Consider the following 10747-nt stretch of genomic DNA (forward strand, 5'->3'; position numbering starts at 1 on the left):
GGTCCATGTTCTGGATGCTCCACTTCTGATCCAAATCCATGCCTGTGGAGCAGCAAGATGGCCCAAGGCCTTGGGACCCTGCACCCATGGGGAGACCTGAAAGAGCCTTCTGTCTCCAGGCTTCAGATCAGCTCAGCTTCAGCCATTGCAGCCAGTGGAAGGAAGACCTTTTTCTCTGTCTCTCCTTCTCTCTGTAAAACTTTTGAATAAAAATAAGTAAATCTTTAAAAAGAGAGAGCGAGCGAGCACCTAGTGTGGTTGCCGGAGTCCAGCTCCAGCTGAGTTCGGTACTCGCGAAGGGTGCGTGGATGAGGCGTAAAGAGGAAAGAAAGAGACGGACCACTAGGACTTCATGATAATAATGGACAATGCGGGAAAGCTGTCCGCTTTATTTATACAAAATCAGTCAAACTCTGGCCCAGACTTTTTACGTCATGGTCAAGTGGGTGTTTCTAAAGATAACTCTTGCCATAGTATTACCTAGAAGTTCCTGCTGCCAGTACCTAGAAGTTCCTGCTACAATTCTTATCCTACAATTCAATCTTGTATCACAAAGAAAAGGAGAACTTAAAGATCAAGGAAAGAATGAAAGCCTAAATACAGGTCCCTTGATTAGCATAGGTTCAATGGGGACAGCCAAGACAGTAGGAATGATAAAGGGCCCTTTTTGCAAGATATTGACCTCCAAGCTCAGGCTGAGCAAAAAGTTAACCTCGCAAATGCCAGGATGGATTAAAATTCTTCCGCAGGGTGGTCCAGTGTCCATGCAAAAGAAGGTGGAGCTGCATTCAGGTGGTTGTAGAGACATCCGCCGAGTGGGCCCTGCCGAACAGCGGGGAAATTCCTTGCGGCCCTGCCTGCAATGGAACACTCCTCACCCACTCATGTCCCCCACATCTACTGCACGGACCCCAACATGTGGTGGCATAGTGGCCTTGCTTGCGCCAAGATCACACATGGGAGCCGGTTCATGTACCAGCTGCTCCACTTCCCATCCAGATCCCTGCTTGTGGCCTGGGAAGGCACTAGAGGACGGCCCAAAGCCTTGGGTTCCTGCACCCGTGTGCGAGTCCCAGAAGAAGCTCCTGGCCCCTAACTTGAGATTGGCTCCGTTCCGAACATTATGGCCACTTGGGCATGAACCAGTGAATAGAAGATCTTTTTCTCTATCTCTTTTTCTCTGTTGATCTGCCTTTCCAATTAAAATAAACAAATCTTTAAAAAAAAAAAAAAGGCACAGAAAGGTGAATGACATATATGCACAAAGTGAAAGTGCAACCATTTAGCCTGTGATTCGAGAACAATCACAATTTGGATTTGTGGTATCCAAACCCAGAGCATCAGGGTGGGGACTGTCATCCTAGAATCAACATGTGACCAGCCACACACCTGTGTGGGAAGGCAGACAACAGAATGGTCACTGTGCAAAGACAGACTTAGTTTCAGAAAACAGCATCATGCCTCATCTCACATTTAGTTTATTTTACTGGTCTTACAATTTAGCTTACATTATACTTACAAATTTATTTTTGCTTTATACTTGTTTTTTTATATATAAGTATGAATTACATATTTTAAGAAAAATTTTGCTCAAGATACAAGTTTCACAATTTTTTTCCCTTTAAAAGGAAACTGTGGGGGCTGGCACTATGGCACAGCAAGCAGTAAAGTGACTACTGGTGATGCTTGCATCACCAATGGGTGCTGGTGCAAGTCCCGGCTGCTCTGTTTCTGATCTTATAGTCTGGGGAAAAGCAATGACAGATGTCCCAAGTGCTTGGACCCCTGTGTCCATGTGGGAGACCTGGCAAACACCTGGCTGCGGCCCAGCCCGGCCCAGCCCTGTGGCTTCATTCATTTGGGTAGTGAACCTGCAGATGAAAAATATCTGCCCCATCACCCTCTCTCTCCATCTTTCCCTCTCTCTAACTGTTGGGCAAAGCAAATAAATACATTTTTACCTAAGAAATGGGGAGGGGTGATTATGTATTGCTCATGTTTAAGATTAGGATGCAGGGAAAAACACTGAGCATCAAATCTAACTTATTCCCAATGGTGGCTCTCCTAGTTGCCTGTGCCAACAGTATCTCCCAGCCTCAGCTGCCCACTGTAATGGAAATTAAAGTCTTTATTCTGCCTTTCTAAATCAACTTCTGATATTTCAAGTATTTTGTTTAATGGCATTCAATACCCTATCAAAAAACAGAGCTTAAGCTCTTGGTCGTGTTAGCATCTCTCTGCACATAATCCTGTCACATAGCATGGAGATGATGCCTTCACGGGGACCCCATCCCACTACACTCACCTGTGGTGTTTCTACTTCCACCTCCTCCATCCTGCACGGAAGCCACAGGACTGACCTCACCAGTGAACTTCTGAGGCGATAACCCTCCTACTCAAAAGGCTGTCTAAATAAGGCTGTCCAGTCCAACCTTACTCCATCTACTCTTCCCACTGCACAGTGAGTCCAAAGCTAGAGTTTCTGAGGCAATGACACAAGCACAGTGTGTGACACACAGAGACCTGATGAGATTAAGTGTCAGAGCCATGCAATGCTCAAGACCAAAAGTATTTTGGATTTTGCAATGTTTGCAGACGTTCCTAGCTGAGCCACCCTAATCCCAGAATCTGAAACTCCAACTTCTCTGACACCCACCCCTTTTCTAGCAGCCTGGATTTTGAGATTAGGATGCTCAATCTATAAAGTCAGTGGTACAAATGGTTCCAGCGCCAGAGCTGGTAAAACACACCTCTCCCATTCGGGCATGGGACTATCTCCAGCAGCCTAACTCTTTCCTCATTCCTCCATAACACATCTCCAATCAATAACAGACAACTGTTTTTCCACAACAATTAAGAACTGGAAAACTGATCGTTAATGCAATCACACACACATATCACAGTAAGACAACAAACTTCTGTGATTAAAACAGCAGAGGGTTGGTGTTGCAGTGTAAGACGTAAAGCTACTGCCTGCCACACCTATATCCCTAATGGACTGTTTCACTTCAGACCAAGCTACCTGCTAATGCTTGGGAAAAGAAGAGAAAGAGAGTGTTTGGGCACCTGCCACTCATGGCGGAGATAGGGATGAAGTTCACTGCATCTCCTCTCTATGTAACACTTTCAAGGAAATTAACCTTTAAAACAAACAAACAAAAAGCATAAAAGCATTTCAGTCTCCCTGCTACAATTATTTTTCAAAATTCTCAATCTCTTTACAAAATAGCAGACTGATATGAGCCAAACAACTGCGACAAAAAACTGCAAATTTTTTTTGAAAAGGCAATAAAATCCCACTGAAGATCATAATAAATTATTTTATTAAGATTATTATTATAGGAAGGGCAGATTTACAGAGAGAGGGACAGACAGAGAGAAAGGTCTTCTGTCCACTGGTTCACTCCCCAGATGACCTCAATGACCAGAGCTGGGAGCTGAGCTGATCTGATGCCAGCAGCCAGGAGCTTCCTCCAGGTCTCCATGTGGATGCAGTGGCCCAAGGACTTATACCATTCTTCGCTGCTTTCCCAGGCCACAAGCAGGAATCTAGATGGGAAGTGAAGCAGCAGAAACAGAAACCAACACCCATATGGGATGCCAGTACTTGCAGATGGAGTATTAGCCTGTAAATCATGGTGCCAACTCCCATCAAAACTTTTCAAATTAATAAAATCATCATCAACTAAACTTCTGGTATATCCCCTAAAATCTTTTTGGCTCCTTACTGTAATGAGTGAAAGTCACAAGTCCAAACTATCCACACAATTTCACATACAGTATTTCTCTTCTGTTAGATATTGTATAACGCCACTCCTGATAAGTAAAATGAATAAGAGAACTAACTGCCCACCACAAATACGACCAGTGGGCAATTCTTAAGCACTGACTTCTCAGCTGACTCTCACAGCTCCAAGGCACTGATCCAGCCTTCTACTACTCTAAAGCTAGAGGAAAACACACAGACACATTCCAGCAGTCACATGTAACCTTTCAGTAATATCACTGCTGTGGGCGAGCAGGTGGACCCCATGGATCTTCAGATGATCCAACATTAACCACGGCCACCATGCAGTCAGTCCAGTTCTCCAGCTCTCTAAACAATGGGCGACAAGTCCAGCACTTGGAATATAACAGAAATCTCAACTGATCCTGACCAGCTTCACACCCTCAACACCCTCACAATAAACACTGGTATCCACACTCCATAACAATGAAGCAAAAACTCATGACCAAAATGGAACTGCAGGAGCTGTATTCCACTTGGATTGTCCACCACAGCAAAAAAAAAAAAAAAACAAAAAAACACAAAAAACCCTTCATAACTTTATTCTCTACATTCAAGAAACTGGATGGGGGAGGGGAGCGCAGAGTAGAATTTCTCTGAAAAGCATAGGCTACATAATATCACTGACAGTATCTCAATTGTTATCCAATGGCAGGGGCAAAAGGGGTCACCTGATGGATGAGCCTCAAAAGGAGGAAAAAATAACATTTTTCATGGTTTCACACTGGTCCTTATGCAAAAACTGTGAGCCTCCAACACCCCCAACAAGTTATAGACTATATTTAAAATCTTCCACATAGAATAAAATTCCAGTGCCCACAAGAAACATATAACCCCCTAAATTGATGAACACCTCCCAACCAACACTGGCTGGCATAGGTATTTTCAGTATAGCATCAGGAACCCACAGTAGCTGCTGGCAGTTCCTCTAGGCCTCAGCAGCGCCTTAGGTCTAAGGGCACACTGGAGCCCTCTTCACTCTCAACGGATAATGTTGATGTCATGACGAGGCTCTGGATTCCTGGCACTCGGGACAAGTCATTCCTCGAACCACCACGTAATTCTTCCCCTACGCACCAGCACCCCCTCCTCCAAATACAGAGCTCTCCAGCCAGAGGAGCCCCCGGGGCACCCCAGCCTCCTCTACCTCCAAGCGACGGCCGCTTTCTCCTCCTTCGGTTCCGAGATGGGGTATCCAGAAGGTCCCGGGCAATCCCGAGCCGTGCGGGCACTGCTTGCTTGCCTGACACGGTGGCTCTGGCCGGCCCGTCTCCTTCCCCACTTGGCCCGGACTGGAGCGCTGCAGGGTACCCCGGGGGCTGGGGAGCAAGCCCCGGCGGCGACGTCGCCGCGGTCGCCGCCTCTGGTATGTCAGGGGCCGGGATTGTATTTCGAAAGATCCGCCATTTTCACCTCGTCATCACCATCACAGCTCAGCAGCTTCCCCGACAGCCCGAGCCCGGGCCGCCGCCGCCGCCTGCAGCCTCCCCCCTCCCGCCTCCCCGTCCCCGCCCCGGCCCGCCCCTCCCGAGAGGCGCACACCCACATATCCGGGGAAGCCTCCCGCCGGCCCCGCCACCCTTCCAACGCACCCGGAGGAACAAGTGCTCAGGGCTTCGCCAACCTTTCACCCCCGAAACCACACGCCGCCGCCACACCAAAGGAAGTCGCTCTCTCCCTTGCAGGTCCCAAGTCCGGCACAGGATTGTGTGCAAAAAGCAGCCGCCGTGCAGAAGGTGGCACCAAGACAATAAATTAAAAAAAAAAAAATCCAAACTCCTTCATCGCCACAAAAGCAACTTGAGACAGGTGGGAGGCAGGGGTTGCCTTAACCATGCCTACCTCAGACACCGAAAACACCACCGGCATCTTGAACATCATTCTCCAACTTTGACACTCAACCCACAGAACTACTCTGACAGAATGAGCTCTCTCCATTTGCTCACCTTGACCTCTGACCCGGTCCTAAACCACGGGCACTGACCCCTCAGGCAGCTGGGTGGATCAGAAACAATCTATCCTTAAAAATAATAGAGTTCTGAACTGTATCCCTCACCATTCAACTTTATCTGCTCGTTTCTGCCCTTGAACCGGAGACTTCCAAACCTCAAAGTGCAACTAGATTTAATACGTACCACCCCTCAAATTATGGAGACATTCCTGATTAATTTCTCAAATACGGAAAATACAGCTCGGCACTACAAAGTCTTGCCACATGCTTATGATCATCATTTTTTAAGGATTTAAGTCATCAAATTGAAAAATAAATGATCCGCTTTACAATAAGACCCCAGAGCTATCCCTTAGCCCATCCCACCAGTTCCTTTAATCATATTTAACAAGTAATTCAAAAAGAACCTACGCATTTTTACAATCACCTAATTAAGAAAATACCAACATTTCTCTTTAAAAAAATCAGTTACCTTTGTTAATTTCAGAAAGAGTCCACAATCACCAGGGATGGCAAAAGAGCCACTCTGGTGCCTCTTCAGTCTTGACAAGAGTCTAAGGTGGAAGTCGAAAGAGCTCTTTATCTCCCTACCTTGTTTGAAAAGACAACGCCACGTACAGTAGTCGGTGGACCCAGGCTTGAACAAACGCTGGCCACCGCCCGCCCGCCCCAATGCCCGCGTTCCGGTGCAGCCTGCCGGACGCTGAGTCCATCCAGTGGCCCCCAAGTCCCTCGTCCTCCCGGTGCCCCGGACCCCCGCCGGGTTGTTTACCGTTGCGTGGCCCGGCCTCCCCCGCCCCGTGCACCTCGGGAACCCTGTGACACTTAGCTGGTGGACTTCGCGAGCGAAACGGACGCACGCACACCGAGCACGGTCCGCACAAAGGGGGCGTAGGAAGGACGCGGCGGCGGCGGGCAGCCAGGGAAGGAAGGGCTGCTCCCGAGTGACACGGCAGCAGAACCGGTTCCCTGACAGCGCGGCCCACACGGCCGGGCTCTCCGGACCGCGCTGTCTGCCCGTGCGCGGCCCGCACGAGCCCTTCGTCTACACCGCCGGCCAGGCGCTGGCCCTCCGGTGACAGCCAAGGGGTTCCTCCGCCCCGCTGCGGCCCTCGGCCGGCAGCTTCCTGCGGTCAGCCCGCAGCTTCCCGCTCCCCGCCACTGCCCGGCCGGCCCGGCACCCGGCGGGGGAGCGGTCCGCCGCCCAGAGCCCGCGCCGGCCCGCCCGGGAGCCTCCCTCTCGCGGGGCTGACACTCACCAAGGCCGGCGGCGCCGCCGCCTCCTGCTTGCGCCGCGCTCCCTGGGCTCCCGGCAGCCGCGGCGGCGGCGGCGCCTCCGAGACACAGACCCGGGTTTGTTCAAAATCACGCGCCCAGCGCCATTCCACCGCCGCATCCCATAATACGCCGGGCCCTCCCCGCCCGCGCGGCCCGCTCGGCCCGCCCCTCCGCCCCGCCCCGCCGCGCCGCGCCGCGCTACCCGGGCCGGCTTCCTTCGCCCCGCCCCTTCCGCGACGTCACGCCCCGCCCCTTGGCAACCCGAGCGCGCGTCATTCCGCAAGGCTTCACGTGACTACGCCTAGGCGCGCTGTCAAAGCTTTCGCACGGAATGTTCCATTTCGCAGAGCGCGGGGGGGGGGAGAGCGGTGGAAAGGCGTGGAGGCTGGACCCGGATCGCACCGTGCACTTGGCGGAGGCCAGTCCCTCGCCTAGCTGTCCTTGTTAGGAAGTGCACGCCGTAGGTGCATTTTGCAGCATCCTCCCTTGTTTGATGTGCTTGAGTGCGCGGGTGTTACACAAGCCAAAATCTCTTCGTTTTCTAAGGCCTGATTTTGCAGGGGTCACTAAAAGCCCCTAGGAAACCATGCAGTATTAAACTTATTTAGAAAGGGACTTTTTTTTTTTTTTGCACTACATGATATACAGTTAAGACTAACACAATCAAATTTCTTTGTTTCTAGTCATGATTTTTTAAATTATTATGCACACTACGTATAAAATGCCCCAGTGTGGAGTCGGAAAGGCAAAAAGAATGTAAATGTAAAAAATAGTGGGCCACAGAACATAACAGCTAATGGAGCAGGAGGACATACAGGTCTCTGTGAAATAACAAACACCGCGAGGGAACTGAATGGGGCAGCTGAGAGTGAGACACGTGGCAATACAAGCTGTGGTCATTTCTTTTCCTATTTATTTATTTTCCACTGGAAAAGCAGACTTAGAGAGAGGGATGAGTGGTGTCATGCAGCTGCCCAGGCTCTGTCTCAGATGACAGGTCTGTTGTGCTGCGCTCAGCACAATCCACAGTAAGGATTTAGTGGGGTAGGCGAGTGGCCTCTACTGGTTAATCCTTTACCTCTAAGCACTGGCATCCCATTTGGGCTCCGGTTCATATTTAGGCTGTTCCATTTCCCTTCCAGCTCCCTGCATATGGTCTGGAAAAGCAACAAAGGATGGCCCATGATCTTTGGAACCCTGCACCCGAGTGGGAGGTCTGGCTTCTGGCTTCAGATCAGCTCAGCTCTGGTCACTGTGGCCAGTTGGGGAGTGAATCAGTGGACAGAAAATCTTTCTCTCTTTCTTGCTTTCTCTCTGTAAATCTGTCTTTCCAACAAAAATAAATTAAAAAAAGGATTTAGCAAGAATGGGTGGGAGTTTGGCCCAGTGGCGAAGGTGCCAGGTCAGGTGCCTGGGTTTGAGACCAGGCCAGGGCTTCTGACTGCAGCTTCCTGCTGAGCAGACCCTGACCCAAGCAATCCAGTGTCAGCAACCCAAATGGAAGAGCTGGATTGAGCTTCTGGTTTCTCATTTCAGGCCATTGCGGGATTTGGAGAGCTGGAGAGTGGACCAGTGCTTAAAAGCACCCATTTTCTCTCCCCGCCCCTCCCTAGTCTGTCTGCCTGTTAAATAATAGTTTAGGGCCCTGCGTAGTAGACTAGTGGCTAAAGTCCTCGCTTTGCATGTGCTGAGATCCTATATGGGTGCCAGTTCTAATCCCGGCAGCCTCACTTCCCATCCAGCTCCCTGCTTGTGGCCTAGGAAAGCAGTTGAGGATGGCCCAAAGCCTTGGGACCATGCACCCACGTGGGAGACCTGGAGGAGGTTCCAGACTCTTGGCTTCAGATTGGCTCAGCTCTAGCCATTGCGGTCACTTGGGGAGTGAATCATGGGACAGAAGATCTTCCTCTCTCTATATATGGCTTTGTAATAAAAATAAATCTTTTAGAAAAAAGTTTAGCAAAGCAAGGAAACTGGATTTAGTAACAGCTTGGAAGTTGGAAGGTCTGTGACCTGTGCAAGGAATGTGGAAAAATGAGTGATAAAAAGACTTTTTTTCCCCTGTGGGTAGGGGAGTTCAGGTGTGTGAACTCAGTTGATAAAGAGCATTAGAGTGAATCTGAGAAATGTTCATGGTCAAATGATTAGTGCTATTGTTATCTACCCAACGTGGGTTCATTTCTTGGTAGGTGAAAATCTAAACCACCAAAAGTGGTTGCCACAAAAAGTCATTTCTATATAATTTTAGTATTTTTAAAAATACTTATTTGAAAGGCAGAGAGAGAGAATTAGAGATTGACAAAGATCTCTTATCCTCTGGCCTAACCCCACTCAGGCCTGAAATGGGGTGGGGCCATGAGCCGGGAAGTCAGTCCCAGTGTCCCATAGTGGGTATCAGACATGCACCTGCTTGAGTTATCATCTCCCAGCATGCACAGTGGCGGGAAGCTGGAACGGAAGCAGAGCCAGGACTTAAACCCAGGCCCTCAGTTACAGGACATAGATATAACAAGTGGTGTCTTAACTGCAGGCCCAAAACACCCACTCCATAGAATAATTTCTATTTGCAGCAAACAAGGACACTATGGGGAATCATCTTCAAAGCAGTGGCTCCCTGAGTTGGGGAAATCAGGTACCACCTATTTTGAGTGGGAAATGACTATTCAAAAGGGGAAGTTTTTATCTTGCACAGGTGCAGTTTGCAAACAATCTCTTCCCGACATTCACGTTATGGCAATGGGGGTAAAGTTCTCCTGGCATTAATTTTAAGCAAAGGGCAACTCCTGGACACTTTCTGGCCCATCTTAATTGGGTTTGGGCCACGTTGATGTAGCTGGTTGCTTCGGCCAGCAGACCCAGTAACATGGACACAGAGAGGGTCTGGGGATGAAGCACCAACAGGAGACCAGTGATGGTAGAAGTCTCTGCGAATCTCCCTTTAGTGCCCCTTCACCTCTCCTTATATACTCTTCCCCCCACATCCTCATTTAGCAGGATATTGGATACAGATAAGTCCAATTAGTCTAGGTGTTTTTAGCCATAAGCCCAGTTCCTGTTCCTGCCCAGGCTAACAGGCACTACTCAACTCCTTAGCCCACAACAGCTGGTGGTTGTGCCTCTTCCTGGAACACGATTGAAAACAACTCTGGAAGACATGAGGTGATTTGGAGGTTTGAAGGCTCTTAAGCAGAATGAGTCAAATTAAAGCCTTGGAGCTGCTTGAGGATTTAGCCAGTGACAAAAGGAAGGAAGGAACAAGGCTGACCTATCCAAACAAGGGACATGTTGGGAGACATAGAATCCAAAAACCGAGGAAAGTTTCCACGTTATTCCACAAATCTAGCATACCTCTGATACCATGACAGTGTCAAAAAAGAAGGAAAATCCTCTCATTTGCACTATGAGTTGTTACAAAGACAAACCTGAGTATTAAAACACTATCAGAGCCCGGTGGCGTGGCCTAGCAGCTAAAGTCCTCGCCTTGAACCCACCAGGATCCCATATGGGCGCCAGTTCTCGTTCCAGCTGCTCCACTTCCCATCCAGCTCCCTGCTTGTGGCCTAGGAAACCAGTCGGGGACGGCCCAAAGCTTTGGGACCCTGCACCTATGTGGCATACCCAGAAGAAGTTCCTGGATCCTGGCTCCGGATCAGCATAGCATCGGCCGTTGTGCTCACTTGGGGAGTGAATCATCAGCTGGAAGATCTTCCTTTCTGTCTCTCCTCCTCTCT

General features: G+C 49.4%; 1 protein-coding gene across 4 annotated transcripts in view; it reads right to left on the bottom strand.

Moving 5' to 3' along the window:
* Positions 1–7144, bottom strand: part of LIN54 (lin-54 DREAM MuvB core complex component) — a 69256-nt gene extending 62112 nt beyond the window's left edge. For 2 of the 4 annotated variants that reach the window (XM_040966739.1, XM_040966735.1), the window contains exon 1: positions 6998–7144. The gene's annotated coding sequence lies outside the window, so the exon portion shown is untranslated. Of the gene's footprint in view, positions 1–4934; positions 5213–6997 lie in introns of those variants that run through there. The other 2 variants (XM_040966738.1, XM_040966737.1) reach the window with 2 other exon arrangements.
* Between the last annotated feature and the right edge of the window lie 3603 nt (positions 7145–10747).

The sequence above is a fragment of the Ochotona curzoniae genome, unplaced genomic scaffold (assembly GCF_017591425.1).
Source record: "Ochotona curzoniae isolate NIBS_2020 unplaced genomic scaffold, NIBS_Ocur_1.0 scaffold_4506, whole genome shotgun sequence".
Taxonomy (NCBI): Eukaryota; Metazoa; Chordata; class Mammalia; order Lagomorpha; family Ochotonidae; genus Ochotona; species Ochotona curzoniae.